At 37.2% G+C, this 18,079-nt stretch overlaps 1 protein-coding gene across 5 annotated transcripts in view; it reads left to right on the top strand.

The window, feature by feature from the left end:
- The window catches only part of FAM110B (family with sequence similarity 110 member B), a 167,892-nt gene that overhangs the window by 95,433 nt on the left and 54,380 nt on the right, over positions 1-18,079 (top strand). The window lies entirely within an intron of this gene.

Genomic DNA, 18,079 nt, shown 5'->3' with positions numbered 1-18,079 from the left:
AACTTAGGTTATTGTAAAGTTGCTTTAAGTTATTTTTATGTCAGCTGTCCTATAGAAAGTGTAGAAACAGGGCCTCCTCTGGTGGAGCAGCAGTTGAGCGCTGGGCTGCGAAGCTGCCCACAGCTTCTGCAACACCAATTCGATCCCCGGGCCCCCAGCGAGAGTCCCACATGGTGCGCAGACCTCTCCTGCTGGGGCCCACTGCTCCCCTCAGCAGTGTATTTCAGTCAGTCTGTCTGTTCTACTCCCTACTCTGGCTCTGGTGAATCTTCTCACCCTCCCGTGCTTCTGACTGTACCCAGTGCTTGTATAAATAAATAAATAAATAAATAAATAAATAAATAAATCTTTAAAAAAAAAAGAAAGGGTAGAAACATTTTTTTAATGTTCTCTAAAGAGTATTGTGAAAAGCATAATTTTTATCTTGTCATTATCTAAATATTTTCAACTATCTCAGATGATTGCATTTAAGTTAATTAAAAGTTGTTTTCCCCTAAACTCTTAAATTAAGGATAAGTATCCCTATGAAGACATTTATCAACATTTTTCCTATTCTTAATAGGTGCATTTAAGATTACTTTGTTTTTAGAGTATAAGGTAGGTCTTTTTTAAAATTGCTCCCTTCTTTTAGGAAACTGTGAAGAAAATTAAAACATGAAATAAAATGACCTTATCATGTTCTTTTGTACCCGAACTTTTGTGTTTTTTAAACTGAGGGTGTGACACCTACTGTGATATAAAAATCATCTTTAAAGGGATGTATAAACCCCTATTTTTATGCATTATTCACGAAACTGCAATTTCAGACAATAATTTACAAGGTTCCCTTTGTTTCTAAGTTTCTTCGTATCCTAATCAAACTTAGGTAATTGCTGGTTTCTCCTGGGAAGTTTCCTTTTACAAATCTTCTCTGGGAAAGAGTTTTATTTTTTCATACTGTGCCAGCTACTTGAGAAACTGCTGAGAGCAAAACAACCTTTGCACTTTTTTTAATGACCAAAAATGTAATCACTCTTCCACAAACCTTTATTCCCTTCTCCCATTTTGAAGTTTCTTAAAGCTAGTCCTCACAACAAGAGATTTGTACCCTATGTGTGAATCATCTACTTTTCCCAGCATCGTTTACTTCTGCCTTTTCCCAAATCAGCTCTTTGCCAAGCCAGTGACTCGGGGCCAGGCTTGGTTTCTGTCGGTACAGTTGAGATGGCTCTTCAGAAGTCATGTCAGATGACCTAGAGCAAGTTCCTCAGAAGTCAGGGAGAGTCAGACACCATAATGAGACCCACTGTGCAGTATGACTGGCTTACTACTTTAAAAAAAAAAAATAGAGGAGGTCATTTCTGGAAAAAATAGCTGGGACTTTAGTTGTTTTAACATCTTTATTCATAAGAATCATATAGGCTTCTATTAGGATAGATGTAGATGTACTCCTCTCTAAAATAAAATGCTCCTATAATTGGAATGAAAGTTTAATTCTATTTTTGAGGGCTTAACACACATTTATTATTTGAGAGGTCACTGCAGATTACAATTTAAATGGTTAAATTACCAACTAAGTTATTTGGCATATTGATTTTTTTTATTCAAATGGAAGAATAATCCAGTTACTATATGTGCATATTTTCATTTTTGTTCTTAATGATTAGTGGCTATTACAATATTGTCGATGTAATCATTGCTTTTCTACAAAGTTCAGCAGAAAATTTAAGCTCATTATCTGTGGAAGGTCTGCTGAAAGCTTTGTCTATAGTCGTCATTTGACCTGCAGTGAAGGTATTAGAATCTTCATTGTGTGAATGAGGGTACAAAACTCCAAAAAGTTAAACCACATTACCAAAGGGCAACTGTGTGATAAGACACACACTAGGAATAAAAACCAAGTTTACCCCAGGTTCCTCCATCAGCTCCCTCACCAGACCTTTTGTACCCATTGATGTCTTTATGATGATGGGTCATAAATAGAATGGAAAACTTGGCTGAGGGAATTTGGGTGGTGGGGAAGATAGAATGGGAAATTTGCAAAAAGAAAAAAAAGAAAAAAACATGGATGTCTTGTTGAATATTAGAACAGTTCGCTAGAAACCATGGTAAGTCTTGATTTAGTAACAGAAGGGAAGAGGCCAAAAGTCAATTAATGAGGGTAGAAGACCTAAGAGCACACAGCACATGTCAGAGAGGGGGAGTGACTGCAGTGTGTTGGCAGAATAACTAGAATATCAAGACCTTCCCATTTTTCCTCCAACCTGGTAGTGCCCACTGCAATCACGAGGTGTGGATTGAGACAACAGTGGTGCATCAAAACTTCTCAGAGAAGGTCAAAGAGATGCGGAAGCTCATCAGGGGCTTAGTGAGCATTGGAGGATTCTCTTCACACTGGTTCTCTTCTATAACCTAGTGCTGTGCTCTAAAAGTCTGTTCTCCCCCCAAAATTCATAAGTTGAAAACCCAGTGAACCTAATGCTTGGTGAGAATGTTTTCAGAGATGGGGCCTTTGGGAGGTGCTTGAATCATGAAGGTGGAGTCCTTCAGGAATGGGATTCAGCAGGAGGAGATCTCTCTCTCTCTCTCTCTCTCTCTCTCTCTCTCTCTCTCTCTGCAAGGTCTTTGGATTTGGACATACCTTCTCCTCCAGCTTTACATAGCACTGGTCTATCATTGTCTGAAATTTGTCTCTTGCTTTTAATTGAGTATCTGGGTGCTAATTCTCTATGGGACAGCTTCAAGAGAGAACACAGAATCATTCTTGGTCACAGAAAGACACTTTTGACCAAAACAGTCAATGAAACGTTCTTACTCCGGAAGAATGCCTCACTGAGTGACTCCTAGCATGTTTCCATACATGCCCATGCCATGTTGTCTTCTCCATGTGTGCCATTCTTTGGCACAGCCATCTCTCAATCACCAAACTACTCCATTAACTATCTTAGCCTCATGTTAACCAACCTGCCGCTGCTCTAAGACCAGTTTGTTTAGTAAACAGAAAATTATTTTATATCCTTTGATTATGTTACTTCCTATTCTAAAACCCTGGTTTCTCTCAGTTACCTATTTATCAAGTTTAAGTTCCAGAGTCTAACAGTTAAAACCACTTCTCAACTGGGATCTTCACACTTGTCTAAAGTCATATCCATCACTTTTCTCCTGTTGTATACACACCTGGCTCTCCAGAGTTTATGTGTTCCCTCTCAACTTAACAATTCCTTTCTCACAAGTTCCAGGGACTCCTTTGAGGCCTCTTTCAAGAGTTAATTTCCCCCCCAAAAGAAAAGCTTTTTTGAACAAAATCCACAAGTTTTATTTATTTGAGTTTTTGCAAGAAATTTCTTCTCAATTCAGTATATACCATGTATATTTATAGGTAGCATTGATGTTTTATTTGCTTTATTTAAGTATTTGTAGGGTTCTCAAATTATATAATAAATTCATTCAAAATGTTTTAATGTAAAGAACAGAGGCTCTCAATTGTTGGAAGGGATAAATAAACAAGCAATGCTACACCAAGTCTCGTTGGGCATCCTTGGAGTGCGCTGTGAGAATATTGACTGAGGTGGAAAATCCCAGAGGAGATTTTAGACCATTTTGTAGCATTATCACAGTTCTAGGGACTGATTAACTTCCTGAAGAAGAGTGGAGTTATTTACCAACCCAGGAAGCCCTTCATGCAAATAGTAATTTTATTCAACAACTCAGAATGGAAAGCTATTGTCAGTTCTTAAATGTCCATAATAGAGTGACATCTAAATAGACATGTAGAAAACACAATCAAGAGGAAAATAACAGCTTTTCCTTCAGAAGGTAAAGCAGATCCATTAACAGCAGGAAGCACCATGAGAAACTCAAAATTCTACTCATAGTCTCTCCCATTTGAAGACTTTTCTTATCCCTGTCTCTCTTTACTCAGAATTTATATTCTTTGTACTCAGAGTTCCTGTGGCTATGAATGTCTAGTCATGTACTCATTTTAGTATCTCAGAACATAGAGACACTGATTTAGGTTAAGGTAAATTAATTCTGTGTCCAGCAGATTATAAGCAATTTGAAGGCAAGAATCATGTTTTACTCTGAAACTCTAGTAAAATGCCAAGGACTAGTGATATTTGAAGAATTCAATAGTGCTGAAGGGCTCTTATGCCTATAAAGAAATGCCACTCATCTGCCTCTTTTACAAGCCCTCATAGCCACATCTTCAGATGTAGGAAGACATGGCAGCATGGATGGGGATTAATAGGGTGACTAGCATCCTTCTGTTGAGGAGAGGGCTTTTACCCATGGAGAAACGAAGGAGAAAACAAAGTCAGAAACATAGGAAAAAAAAAAAACAGGAAAGATCGAGTTGTTTCTATTTGGTTATCTTTGAAAATGATGAGAATTATAAGAACTGGACATAAACTCTATGTTAATCATGGTAGGGAGTAACCAAGGCCTAATTAGCTTTAAAGTCTTTAAATCCAGGCAGCTCAATTGCTTTTAAAATATACTTTTGTTTATAAAGTTCAGTGTGGATAGAGTTTTGTTTTTTAGCTCAAATTGAGTGTTCCCTAGAGATTCACAAATTACATTTAGAAACCCAATAATTTGTGATTTGCCCCAAGTTCAATAATTGCCTTAATTCTGCAATTTGGGGGTAGTTACCACCTCAAATGACTAATCATTGGGTCAAAGAATAGGGAGTAAGTACATCCTTCCCCGCTGTTCCCAGACTTCCTGTCATAGCTACATCTTCATCTAATCATCACTATTATTAAAATAGGAATTTATTTTTTATTTATATATGTGTATATATATATTTAACATCATTGTTCATTTTTGTACAATGTATCCTTGTGTGCTTTCTCCTCTCAGGTGTACTCCTAAACTTCCCACCACCAATTCACCTGTGAATTTGCAAGAAATTTCTTCACAATTCAGTATATACAATGTATATTTATAAGCAGCATTGATTTTATTTTGCTTTAATTAAGTATTTATAGGCTTCTCAAATTATATAATAAATTCATTCAAAATGTTTTAATGTAAAGAGCAGAGGCTCTCAATTGTTGGAAGAGATGAATAAACAAGCAATACTACAAGTCTTCTTGGACATCCTTATAGACCTTTGTGCTCTTCTCTCCCCTGTTTTGATTCCTCTACCTCCCCTTCTCTTGCAGAATGTCTCTGATTTATGGTTGGCTGCTAATTTTGTTTTGTTAATTTATTATTATTGTTATTTTTTGTCCTGATCCCTTATTTGGTACCCTCATTTTCCTCCTATAAGTGAAACCATTTGGTATTTTTCTTTTTCCTTCTGGCTTATTTCACTGAGCATAATACCTTCTAGCTCCATCTATTTTGTGGTTAATGGCATGAGTTTATCTTTTTTAATTGCTGAATAGCATTTCATTGTGTTTATATACCACATCTTCTTGATCCAGTCTGTTTTCTTGGATTTGGGTTGTTTCCATAGCTTACCTATTGAAAATAGTGCTACAATAAACATAGGGGTGCAGGTATCCTTTTGAATTGAAGTTTTTGTGCCCTTTGGGTAGATTCCTAGGAGTGGAATTGCTGGGTCATATGGTACCTCCATTTTTATTAGTTTGAGGAACCTCCACACTGCTTTCCATAGTGGTTGGACTAGTTTGCATTCCTACCAGCAGTGTAGGAGAGTTCCTTTTTCCCCACATCCTTGCCAACATTTGTTGTGGCTTGTGTAAGGTGGCCTGATGTAAGGTGATATCTTATTGTGATTTTGATTTGCATTTCCCTGATTATAAGTGATGTTGAACACTTTTTCATATACCTGTTGGCCATTTGCATAAAATGGGAATTTAATGCCCAGGAGGCACTGGTACTCCCTGGCATTCTTGTGAAAGGATAAAAACTTTATATTTGAGGGCCTCCCTGATGATGAAGGTGTTAAGTCTCCGCACTTTCACCCCTACGGCCTTGAGTTTGATCCCCGACCAGAGAACTAACCCACATATGGCACAACAGACCTCTCCTGTCTCACCTGCTGCTCCCCTGTCTCACCCACAGCAGTGATAGTGCTGAGACGTAACCCATAGGCCACAAGGGAGGCCCAAAAACTGAAGCTCTAATTACATGAAAAATAGCATGGCTAATCCATTAAGAGTTCAGATCTATGGAGTATGAAAGATTCCACTACTGAATTGTGTTTCAAGTCGGTGGTTTATTCTGTTGACCACAAAACGACCTGTGAATTGTCAGGGTCTTCCAGATCTTTCCTGAAGGTCAGGACACAAGACCTGGCTGGCGTGATATTCCATCTCAGATAGCAGAAGAATAAAGGAGGTGATGGTGTATACTGATGGTCTGTACCTCACTAAAGAGAGCAAGAGATGATTTTCAAGTATCACTCTCATGGCAGTAGGTCTATAAATAGTAGCAAGATTTCTGATTTTAAGTGCTTCTATAAAATGCTTATGCCTTTCTTCCATCCACTTAACAGTGGTCTTGAATCTCAATTTTAGAAAACATGGCTTTCCACTGGAAGGCTCAAGCCTGTTGACAATACCATTCTCTATCTCCCAAGGTGAAGAGGGATTTATGAGCCTTCACATCACTCTCCTAAGACCTTGCTTTCAGGGCCCCATGGAGTATTGATAAGGTAATTTCTAGGAAAATAATGGGAAATATGCTCACCCAGTAGTATTAGATTCTGAAGACAGCATGAGGTGAAGCTCCCTCTCTGTTCTCCCAGAACCTCCTCCAGGTCATCTGTCTTAGGGGTAGGGCCTCTTGGCCACTTCTGGTCATGCAGGCCCTCGGGAGTGGGGAAGTTACAGTTGGGACTAGTGAGTGACTCCTCCCTAACCCAGGCTATGTCTGCCTCTCTCAGACCCCAGTGCTTGCTCAAACTCCGGCAGCAACCTGCAAAGATGGAAAAAAAGGCAGGACTTTGTTTTTTTTTTTTTCCTACTTTCATTTGTAGGTCAACATTTCATACTGTGTTTTTAAGGAGCCCCTACTCCCATTTTTGCCATTTCCATCCATTGAACCAACTGGAAAATCTTGGAATGCTGATGTCTTTATAGATTTAATTTAAGATTTTGCTGCTGGCTTATTGTGATACAAAAAGGAGTCTCTCTCTGTAAACAGGGCCTGGAAAAGTTTCACATGAGTTTATAGGGAGCATCATGAATTCTCCTGGAACAGAACTAGCTCATTTAGTGATAAAGCATTTTAAGGGTGTTTTCACTTTCTCCCCATCAAACGTATGTTTTTTCTGCTTTGGCCCTTCTGCCAGACTTGTGCTTGTTACATAACATGCCGCATTGTGCTCTCCTTAACTTGCTTCTCCCTCTCTGCATTCTCTGAACAGGGCCTGTTTGCATATTGCCGCTACCCTGATGTTCATCAGTCACGCACAGCACTTGTTTTCTTACCTGAATCTTCGACCTTTCTCAAGTAGTCTTCACAAATCCTAGGCCAAAGTGAATTGCCTCATTTGGAACCACTGCATGTGTCTGTCTTTCTTTTAACATCCGTTGGTTATTAAACATTTGATTAAGAAATGCTAAGTATGATTAAGAAAAATTACATGAATATATGACTTTAAGTCTCCCATGTATATCAGGAAATCCAGAGATCACTTGAAGACATTTATGCCAAATCTACAGCATTTTAGGATTTCTCATTGTACCTTATTAAGGATACTTGACATTACATGTTTGCAGTAGATTTTATTAATTGTAAATACACAGTGTTTTTTTTTTAAGATTTATTTATTTATGCACACAAGAACTGGGGTACAAGCCAGAGGTCTGGGGGTTGAGAGGATTCACCGGAGACAGTGGGGAGAACAGGCAGATTGACTGAAGCACACTGCTGAGGAAGCAGCGGGTGAGACAGGAGAGGTCTGCTGCGCCATGTGGGTAGCTTCCTGGCCAGCCGGGGATCAAGCTCAGACTGCAGAGGCTACAGATAGCTTCACAATGTTGTGCTCAACCCCTCGAGCCACCAGGGAGACCCCTAAATACACTTTATGATTATTAGACATTTGCATCCTATTGATCTCCTATTTTTAAGACTATTGAAAAGCTGGTTTGGAAGTGCTGTCTGAAGTGTTTTCATATTTTAATCTAATATGTAGCCACTTTAATGGCACTGAGCCTGCTACATAAGCAGGACCACAGGAGACTTTGTGGGATATTTCACAGAGACTGTTCTTCTTTTCTAAACTTGGATATCATCTCTGTGATGTGCAAAGTACTTTGCAAACTTCCTCCTTTGGTGTCCTATCTCCTCACTTGTCTGTAGCGGATGGTGTTGCTCCCAGAGTTCCTTTCACTGCCTGTGCATTCCTCATGAAGACAATTGGATGAATAACTCACTGTGTAATGACTTACGTGATGTGGCACAAGTAGAAGGATGTGGAGCCAGTATTTTGCCTTGCATTTATTGAGTGCTTCCCAGGGGCTGACCATGGTGTGAATCATCTACCTGAATCTCACAACAGGTAGTTACGAATTCACAACAGGTAATAACCCTGGAGCAAGGTTCAAGCCCATGTTTGTGTGGCTGCAGATCTGCACTCCTTACACACCTTGGCAAAACCTTTCACATGTGATGGTTTTAGTATGCCAGGTGTTTCTCAGATTCTGGGGGTAAATGTGTTATTTTTTTTTCCTGTTCCATGCTCTTTCAGTGAGTTATATTTACTAAAGGTTTCCCTAGAGCCAACCAAGAGCTCTACTTCAAACACATTTATCAAATAGTGAAGGGAATATTAAGGAAACAGCACCCTTATTGCATCTGTTATTCTCTGGGGCCTTGTTTGGGTCTCCTTGTGAGCTGAGAATCAGGTCCCCAGACTCCTCTCCCAGGTCTCTGGTCTGAGGCTCAGGACATAGTGGTAGCAATTTGCTATTCTGGTAGACTTAGACATTTTACAAAGCACTTTCACTGCAACAGCCTTGAGGGGTGAAGGGAACTATTATCTCAGCTTCATAGATGAGGCAACAAGCATAGGAAAAAAGTGACTTCTCAAAATCACATGACTCATAACTAGGAAAATCAGGATGCAAGACCATCTCGGCTTCCACATTTTAACTCCAAAATGAAACTGCTGTCAGGGCCAGCCCCTCATTTGTTCATCAGTGCAAAGAATGGATTAAAATCATCAATGATTTTCAAACTGTTTCCGAGAGTATTAGGGGTATCAAGGCTGGTGGGGCAGTGAGAGCTGAGCTCTGTATAAGCCAAAACCACTCTGCATCTGTTTCAAATATCCATTTCCCACATAATTTTTTCCACTTTACTTTAAGGAAAGCTTCTGCAACTAAAAAAAGAAAAAGAAAAGAAAAGGAAATGCTTTGAAGGTTACTAAATGCCAAGGTTCTTATTACATTCTAAGGTCTAGCCTTTAGAGGCCAGTGCCAATTTTAAAAATCAATGAAATTAATATAAACATGAGTTCATTACCAATAGGATAATATGACTTGGCTTACAAATTACTTTGCAGGTTTTCCAAAATATAACTGTTGGGTGAGACCAAGAAACTTCCTTAGAAATGAAATCCCTAATACCTAACTCAATACCAGATACCTAGTTGAAGCCCTAGCCCTACATTCTCTGGCTGTTTCCTTGCCCACTCAGATCTATTCTGTACACTCCAAAGAGCATAAGTGATGTAAAGCATGAGGTTGCACCATTCACTGGTTCCCATCACTTAGAAGGTGAAGTTTAGACTCTCCACATAGATAAAAGGTTCCCCATTACAGTCTGGTCCCTCTGCTATCTGGTCCCAGTCTATCCTGCTCTATTTTCTCCGTAAAGGGTTTCACTCTCAGATGGTAAAAGGACTCAGAGCCTGCATGAATAGCCGGTTCTCAGGCTCTCAATGCCCTAGAACTTAGGCTTATACTGTTTCTGTGCTGGCACTCAGCTTCAGGAGTCTCATAGATGCCATTTCTTCGAGGATGGATTCATTTAACCCTGAACTCTGTGGCTTAACCCCACAAACTCTTCTTGGGTAGTATTATGGGCACCCCTGTACCTTCATCTCTACACTGAAACAGACACTCTCACATCAAATGGTCTCACTTTTCCTCTCTACTGCATGACCTTTCACTCACAGAGCACAGATTTCAGTTATTTTTGTACCTCTCATAGTTAGAATAGCACTTGACTCCTAGGAGGGACCCAATAAATGTCTGCTAAATAAAATTCAATGAAAAAGTACATTTTATTTTGCTATATATTTTAAACAATGCACAGTGTAGCATAAAAAAAAGTGCTTTTTTAATACCTGTTGTGGTTTGCTAGGATTATAAATTTTAAAGGATAATTCCAACTCACAGTTTTTCCATTAAATCTAATTTTACCACCTACATTTAGTGCTTTGTGTTAAACTGTGACTTTCCCCACCTCACCCGTCACTATGTACTTGTTATTCTTTTATTGACTTGATGAATTACCATTTCCATCAGGTCCTCTATATATATAGGTGTATATATATATATATGTGTGTGTATATATATATATATATATATATATATATATACAGTTTAGGACTCCTATAGGCAAATATCACTTCCAGATAGAATTCTCCATCTTATGTAGTTCAATTCTCAATTCAATGAAATTGCCTCTTTCTTTCCATAATTCATCATGTTATTTTCATTCTTGGAAGAGATTTGAGTAGAGGGAGTGTATGTGTTTCTTCTTATGTATGGGATGCTATGAATGTGAATACTTAGTTTAATAATTCAAATTATATTTCTCTCATTTTTCAAAGTATCAAAAGGTTGCTGTTTCTCAGTTGATGAAGAACCCTGAGCACAACTTCAGGTTAATGCCCTCCTCCTTGGTGCAGCTCCTTCCTCTGAATGAGACACTGAGTTGCAGGAGTTATGACCTAGTTCCAAGGGCAAGTGATATTTTGTCTAAATCTGCTTCAGAAAAGATTTTTCTGCTTCTCATAACTACCATTTTTGATAAGGAATCTCACAAGGTGAAACAACTTTCTGTCTTGTAAATTTGATCCCTTGTATATCTGTGACATTTTTCCTTGTTATGCAACACTTCTGTATTCCCATGTACATAAATACTGCCTTTGACAGGATCTGAACCTCACGCCATGACAATTCCTCTAGTGGTAGCCTCTGTAATAAAACTTTGAAGTGTTAGGATGACAATCAAATGGTCTAACAAAGGGCAAGGAGAAGCTGAAATAAAAGTCTTCACAGATGAATGGTTTTATTTCACATCAATGATGTGGTCTGCCTTTTTTGCATCATCCACACAAATCATGAACTTTGGTGTACAAGGATCATAAAGTATTTTGCCACTTGAAGGTCATCTGTGGCTAAGTTATAATTTCTACCATTCTGAGAAAATGAGAGTTCTCTATCAACCTTATCATTTGCACTGAGGACCAGTGTTGATGTTTAATGCTTATATTTGACTGCCGCTTTCCTCACTTATGCTTAAAACAAGATGCTGTAGTTTCATAGTCATTTACTATTGTGGTTTGAATTATTCTGAATGCCTTAATTTTATAGTTTTTGCTTTACTCATACACACAATTCTGAGTGCAAAGCCATTACCCTGGTCATTATTTTTTTCCTGACTAGCATCATGATTTTACTTTGTGTTTATTCTATTTGATATGATTAAGGATCATGACTATAACAAAGGCCAGATAACTATGATAATTTGAAAAGCACTCTTTGGGGTAAAAACCTGCAAAGATAGGATGCAGAGAATTTGAGAAATAGTGTAACATGGAAGCACTGATAGTTTTACTCGAGTTAAATTTATTATTGTTGAAAGTTCACACAGTCCTTATCTACGTTTAAATCAGGAGATCTTCTTTCAGAAGAAATCATTTCGTAGAAGCAAAATATCACTGAAGGGGATCTCCCAAGTGGTGCAAGGGATTGAGTGCAGTGATGTGAAGCTATCCATGGCCTCTACAGTGCGAGTTCAATCCCCGGCCTGGGAGCTACACACGTGGTGCAGTAGACCTCTCCTGTCTCACCCTCTGCTCACCTCAGCAGTGTATTTCAGTCAGTCTGCCTGTTCTGCTCCCCACTCTGTCTCTGGTGAATTCTCTCAACCCCCGCACCTCTGGCCTGTATCCCAGCTGTTGTAATCTTAAAAAAATAAATCTTTAAAAAAAATTCACTGAAGGTAATTTTTTCCCTTAAAAGCAAAATTTTTCCATGTGGCATCCTTTGATTTAATTTGGAATGTAGTAATTTTTTAATTGAGGTGATACTGGTTTACATCATTTATATGATTTAGAGATATAGGGCCAGTGTTATTACCATACCACACTTACCACCAAGACACCCCTAGTTCAACATAGTTCTTTGGGGTCCCTCCCAGCTTTTTCTCGTCCTGTCCCCTCCCACTCTGGTAATCTCCGTTGTAGTCAGATTTCTAGTGTTTATTATTGGTTTGGCTTTATCTGACCCTTTGTTTTGTTTCCCTATTTTCCACATGTAAGTAACACCATCCAGTATTTGTGTTTCTCATTCTGACATATTCCACTTAGCATAATCCCTCCCAGTTCCATCTATGTTGTCACAAGTGGCAGGAGTTGATCATTTTTTGTAGCTGAATAGTATTCTTTTGTGTATATGTAGATAACATCTTCCTAATCCACTCATCTTTCTTTGGGCATTGGGTTGTTTTCAAAACTTGGATATTATAAATAGTGCTGCAGTGCACATGGGAGGACAAGTATCTATTTAAATTAATGTTTTTGAACTCTGGGTAAATACATAGGAGTAGAATGTCTAGATGATATAGTAGATATTTTAGTATTATAAGAAATCACCACAGTGTTTTCCATGGGAGCTAGATCAGTCTACATTTTCATCAATGTAGTAGGGTTTCATTTTCTCCACATTCTCACCAACACTTGTTTTTTTTTTTCTTTTTTTAATATGGGCCATTCTCACAGTTATGAGGTGGTATCTCATTGTAGTTTTGATTTGCATTTCCCTAATGATAAATGATGATGAACATTCATGTGCCTGTTGACAATTGGTACATCTTCTTTAAAGAATTACCTATTTTGCTTTCCTGCACAATTTTGGATGGAATTACTGGCTTTCTCTTTGCCAAATTATCTAAGTTCCTTGGAGACCTTGGATATTAGCCTTTCGTCAGATATATTTTCAGCCATTCATTAGGGTGTCTTTTTGTAAAAGTGATAGTTTCTTTCCCTGGGCAGAAGTACAGAAGGTTGTTTTTGTTTTTGTTTTTCTTTAGTTTGATGTAGTCCCAACTCTTTATATTCTCTTTTTGCTGTTAGAGAAGATGAATACACAAAGACAACACCGAAGCCTATGTTGTGGAGTGTTTTGACTAGGTTTCTTAATGTGTATATTTTTTATGGCTTCAAGTGTTTTATGACCAAATCTCTTACTCACTCTGAGTTAATTTTTGTGCATGGTGTGAGATAATGGTCTAGTTTCATGCTTTTGCATGTGGTAGTCCAGTTTTCCCAACATCATTTACTGAAGAGGCTTTACTTGTTCCAGTGTATACTCTTGGCTCCTTTGTCATTGATTGACTGTCCTTAGAAGTGTGGGTTTATTTCTGAGTGCTCAACTCCATTCCATTGGTCTGTGGGTCTGTTTCACACCATACTGTTTTGATCATTGCAGTTTTGTAATATAGTTGAAAACTGAGAGGGTAATACCTCCATTCTCCCTCTTTTTTGTCAGGATGTCTTTGACTATTCTGTCTTTTGTGTTTACATGACTTTTTTTTATTTTATTTATTTTTAATATATGTTTTACATCATTCTTCATTTTTTTTACATCTTATTTCAGTTATAGTCCCTGTGAAATTCCTACCACCAATTTCACCTGTGTACCATCACCATAACCCCTTGTGCTCTTCCCACCCATTTTGATCCTACTCCCTTCTCCCCATGTGCAGAATGTCTCTCATTTATATTTGCTTGCTGATTTTGATTTTCACTTTATTATAATGGCTTTTTTTTTCCTGATCCCTTATTTGGATCCTCTACATTCCTCCTATAGGTGAAACTATCCAGTATTTTTCTTTTTCTTTCTGGCTTTTTTCACTGAGCATGATCCCTTCCCACTCCATCCATTTTGCTGCAAATGGCATGAGCTTATCTTTTTTGATTGCTGAGTAATATTCCAGTGTGTATATATACCACATCTTCTTGATCCAGTCATCTATTTTAGGGCATTTGGGTTATTTCCATATCTTACCTATTTTAAATAGTGCTACAATACACATAAGGGTGAAGCTTTCCTTGTGAACTAATGTTTTTGTGTCTTTGGGGTAGATACCTAGGAGTGGAATTGCTGGATCATATGGAAGCTCCATTTTTAGCAGTTTGAGGAAACTCCACACTGCTTTCCATAGTGGTTGGATCAGTTTGCATTCCCACCAGCAGTGTAGGAAATTTCCTTTTTCCCCACATCCTTGCCAACATTTGTTATTGCTGGTTTTTGATATGTTGCTAGTTTTTTTCATTGTCACTGGTGTAAAATGGCATTTCATTGTAGTTTTGATTTGCATTTAATTAAAGAGCTCCATATGATTTTCAATATTTGCTCTATTTGAAAAATACCATTGAAATTTTGATTGGAATTGTATTGGATCTTGTGTATTGTATACTGCTTTGGATAGGATGGCCATTTTGACAATGCTGACTCTTGTAATTGATGAACAGGGTATATCTTTCCTTTTCTTTGTTTCTGCTTCTATTTCTTTAAGCAATATGTTATAAAGATTGACCTAACATAGGACATAATTTAATTTTAATAATAATAATGCAACAGTGTTAACATTAATAATTATAGCAGCTGACATTTATTGGAAGTTTGCTGTGTACTTTACCCTTTTTAAGCATCTACCTGGAGTTTATATAATCATCACACTATGCTATGGATTCTTGGTTTGTATAAGGTTTCTGAAACATACAAGCCCCATCCCTATGAGATTACTTTGTGCTTGGGTTGGCACTCTTTGAATATTTGGACATGACTTTGCCTTCCTATATACGAGCTTTTCTGTTCAGTTATGCCTTTGAGCTGACCACAGCCCTTGTAGTAGACCAGAAATTAATGCTACTTCAGAAAGTAAATGCTGGAAGACAAGAGAGACAGGTATTTTCATCTTCATCTCTTCAGCCAGAATTTGAAGCCAAGTAGAATGGAGCATTTCCTTAAAAAAAAAAAAAAAATCCTCAGTAAAGTGTCCCATATTCAGGGTTTTGTGACCACTCCATGTCAGGTTCTGGAATAGCTGCTGCCATTCTTTCCAGTCGGGGTGGAAACCTCTACTTGATCCTTCTTATAAGCACTTGGTCTTCTATCACAACAACATTGCCCAGCTGGCGTTCATGAAGTCCCAGCTGGACAATTGCCACCTATTGAATTTCATTTACTGAAGTGGGGTGTAAATGTCTAGATTTCTGACTCAGCATCTTCTCCCTCTCTTGATAAGTCAGTCTGAGAATTTTTTTAATAAGGTATGCTATAACTTGTAGGATGAATTAAAGTGATATCTGTGGGTGACTTAATCACCACCATGTCTCCCTCAGAGTCCAGGCCCAGTTCTTTGACAGATTAAATTTTAGAGACAAAAATTTAAGCATAGGTTAAAACTAAACATTAAATGCCATATGCATTCTCCTAAAAATAAAAATCCTGCCAAAATTCACAATTAATGGTGAACCTGAAAACACAAAATATAGTTTTCTCCTCTCCCCTGAATGCCACTGTGTTATAGAAAATGTGTGAAAAGATCGCTTCCTGGAAAAGTAATCTATTACTTTGATAACCCATTTACAAGTTTCTAAAGCCTTCTACTAGTTCCAAGAATATTATACCAGTATTAAAAAATTCAAATGAATTTGAGATGAATAACTGGATTTTGGATAGTTATAATTATTGAAATAAATGCATTCATTTCAAATTATAAATGGACTCTTCTCATCTAAAAATGTTACTTTGATATTATTAATCACATTTCTTATAAGCAGAATAATCACTGCTAATTGACTTCTCTTTTGTGGCTAACTGAAGCCTTCTTCTTCCATATCATAGTTTGGGGCATTGCATTAGAGTCATCTGTAAGAATAATAAATGTATTTAATCATGCTTTGCTGTTTAGGTGCTATTTTTGTCTTTTAAATCTCAAATACCTTTATAGAAATATGCTGTATTTATGAAGTCCTCTATCCTTGCACCAACCAGATGAATAACTGTTCACTTTTCCCCCTTGACAGTAGATTTTGTGTGCAGTTCCTATATTCCTGCTAATTTCTTAGTTAAATATAGGAATAACATCTCAAGGGAAGTAAACAAATATTCAAGATTATGTAGTAATTATGATACACTTATTATAAATACTATAGTATATTTTTAATAAAAGCAATACCCAATAAGTTCAAAATATTAAAAATAAGTAATTTTTTGTATTTAAAACTTTATTTTTAAATTCTGAGAAAAATAGATTTGTTTATAAATCCTCTCTGTCAGGGTCTTGTTTAATACCTAATTAAGTCCTGATCATCCTTCATTCCTGTGTCTGTAGTGTCTCTCACATACCTCGGAATTTGCTGACATTTATTTTTATTCTATATACATGTTAAGATGTTTAAATGTCTATAGATATGAAAACTGTATGTATACTATAGTCATTTCTTTTAGAATTGATTCCATTTCTTTCTTCATATTTCTTGTTTCTTGTTTAATATTTCTTAATATGTGTATCTTTCCTATCTTGTAGCCAATTTTGCTGAGGCCCTAAACTAAAACTTGAAAGGAATAACTTTTAGTTATTTTCAGACCATCACATTCTACTTTTCATTCAACAATGCTGACTTATTCACCAGTACTTTTCAAGAATGTGTTTACTTTAAAGAACAGCAAGGATGTTAAAGTGATCCAGATTGCAAACAACTTTTTTGCTGTTTCTTTGGAATTCAGAATGAGTCACACTGCCTCATTTAGGAGAAAAGGAACTCAGATTGACAGAACTTGGAAGAGATGACACAGAGCAGCAAATGAGTAGTCCCTCAAATCAATTTATTCAGTTCAGTGTGGAAAATTGGCAAGTTATGTCTCTATATCATACTAATGTTTTATTGTGCAATTTGATTTTAATACCAGAGATTTATCATTGATGATATAATTTGATCTTACGTAAAATTTCATATTCTTCTCTAATTTTTTCTTGCTCCAGATTATATGTTAATTAACTGATCAATAATATTTTTCAAATCTAACAAAACTACTTTAAATGAGAATTCAGGATTCCTAATCTTGGAAGGGAATTTATTTGAGCAAGTATTACTATAAAGTTCAGTTACATATGCTGCATAAACAAGTTGACATCCACCAAGGTCATAATAATATATGTCAATTGCAGCAACCTAGCTGAGGTTGCTCCAATTTCTTCTGTCTCCATCAGCATCTCCAATCTCCCTTTCCACTGTCATGTCTTACATCAGTACCCCCAGTACAGTCTGCTTTGGTCCATTTTCCTTTCACTTCAGTCTTCAGTGGGGACTTCTCTCCTTCCCTGAGTTCCCACATCTCCCTCCTTCCCCAAGCAAAATGTCTACACACCTGTACCTTCTCACAAGCCCACTGCTTTCTCACATGTATTGTTCCTTGTTCATTAGCAAAGTCATAAACCAAGACAGATCTTGATCTCTCGGACTAGAAACTACAAAACTATTAGAGGTTTGTGAAGAAAATAACATGATCAGCCTCGTGCTTTAGAAGTCAGTCAAAATCTTTGTGTAATATTACATATTATACAGTGAATGAAAGGACCTATTGAATTAAACAAATCTGCAAGGCAAAGAAGGAATAAATATGTACCTAAGGGCCTGAATTTAAAATCTGAATGAAAAGTTTTTCTCACTTTAAGTCAAGTTTCTTTTAAACCCCCAATTTGTTAAACTTTATAGGAGGCCATAGTGAGAGCTGTATACAGTTGATTCAGTTAATGCAATAGAGTATGACATGCATTTTTATGAATACCCCAGTCACTTCCTAGACATATCAATGAAGCTTGATCATAAAATGCACGGATATAATGCCCCATTTTCCATCATTTTCACATTTTT

This window comes from Talpa occidentalis, unplaced genomic scaffold, assembly GCF_014898055.3.
Source record: "Talpa occidentalis isolate TD23 unplaced genomic scaffold, MPIMG_talOcc4v2.1, whole genome shotgun sequence".
NCBI lineage: Eukaryota > Metazoa > Chordata > Mammalia > Eulipotyphla > Talpidae > Talpa > Talpa occidentalis.
The sequence above is the reverse complement of the archived record's forward strand: the minus strand, read 5'-3'. Positions and strand labels throughout refer to the sequence as shown.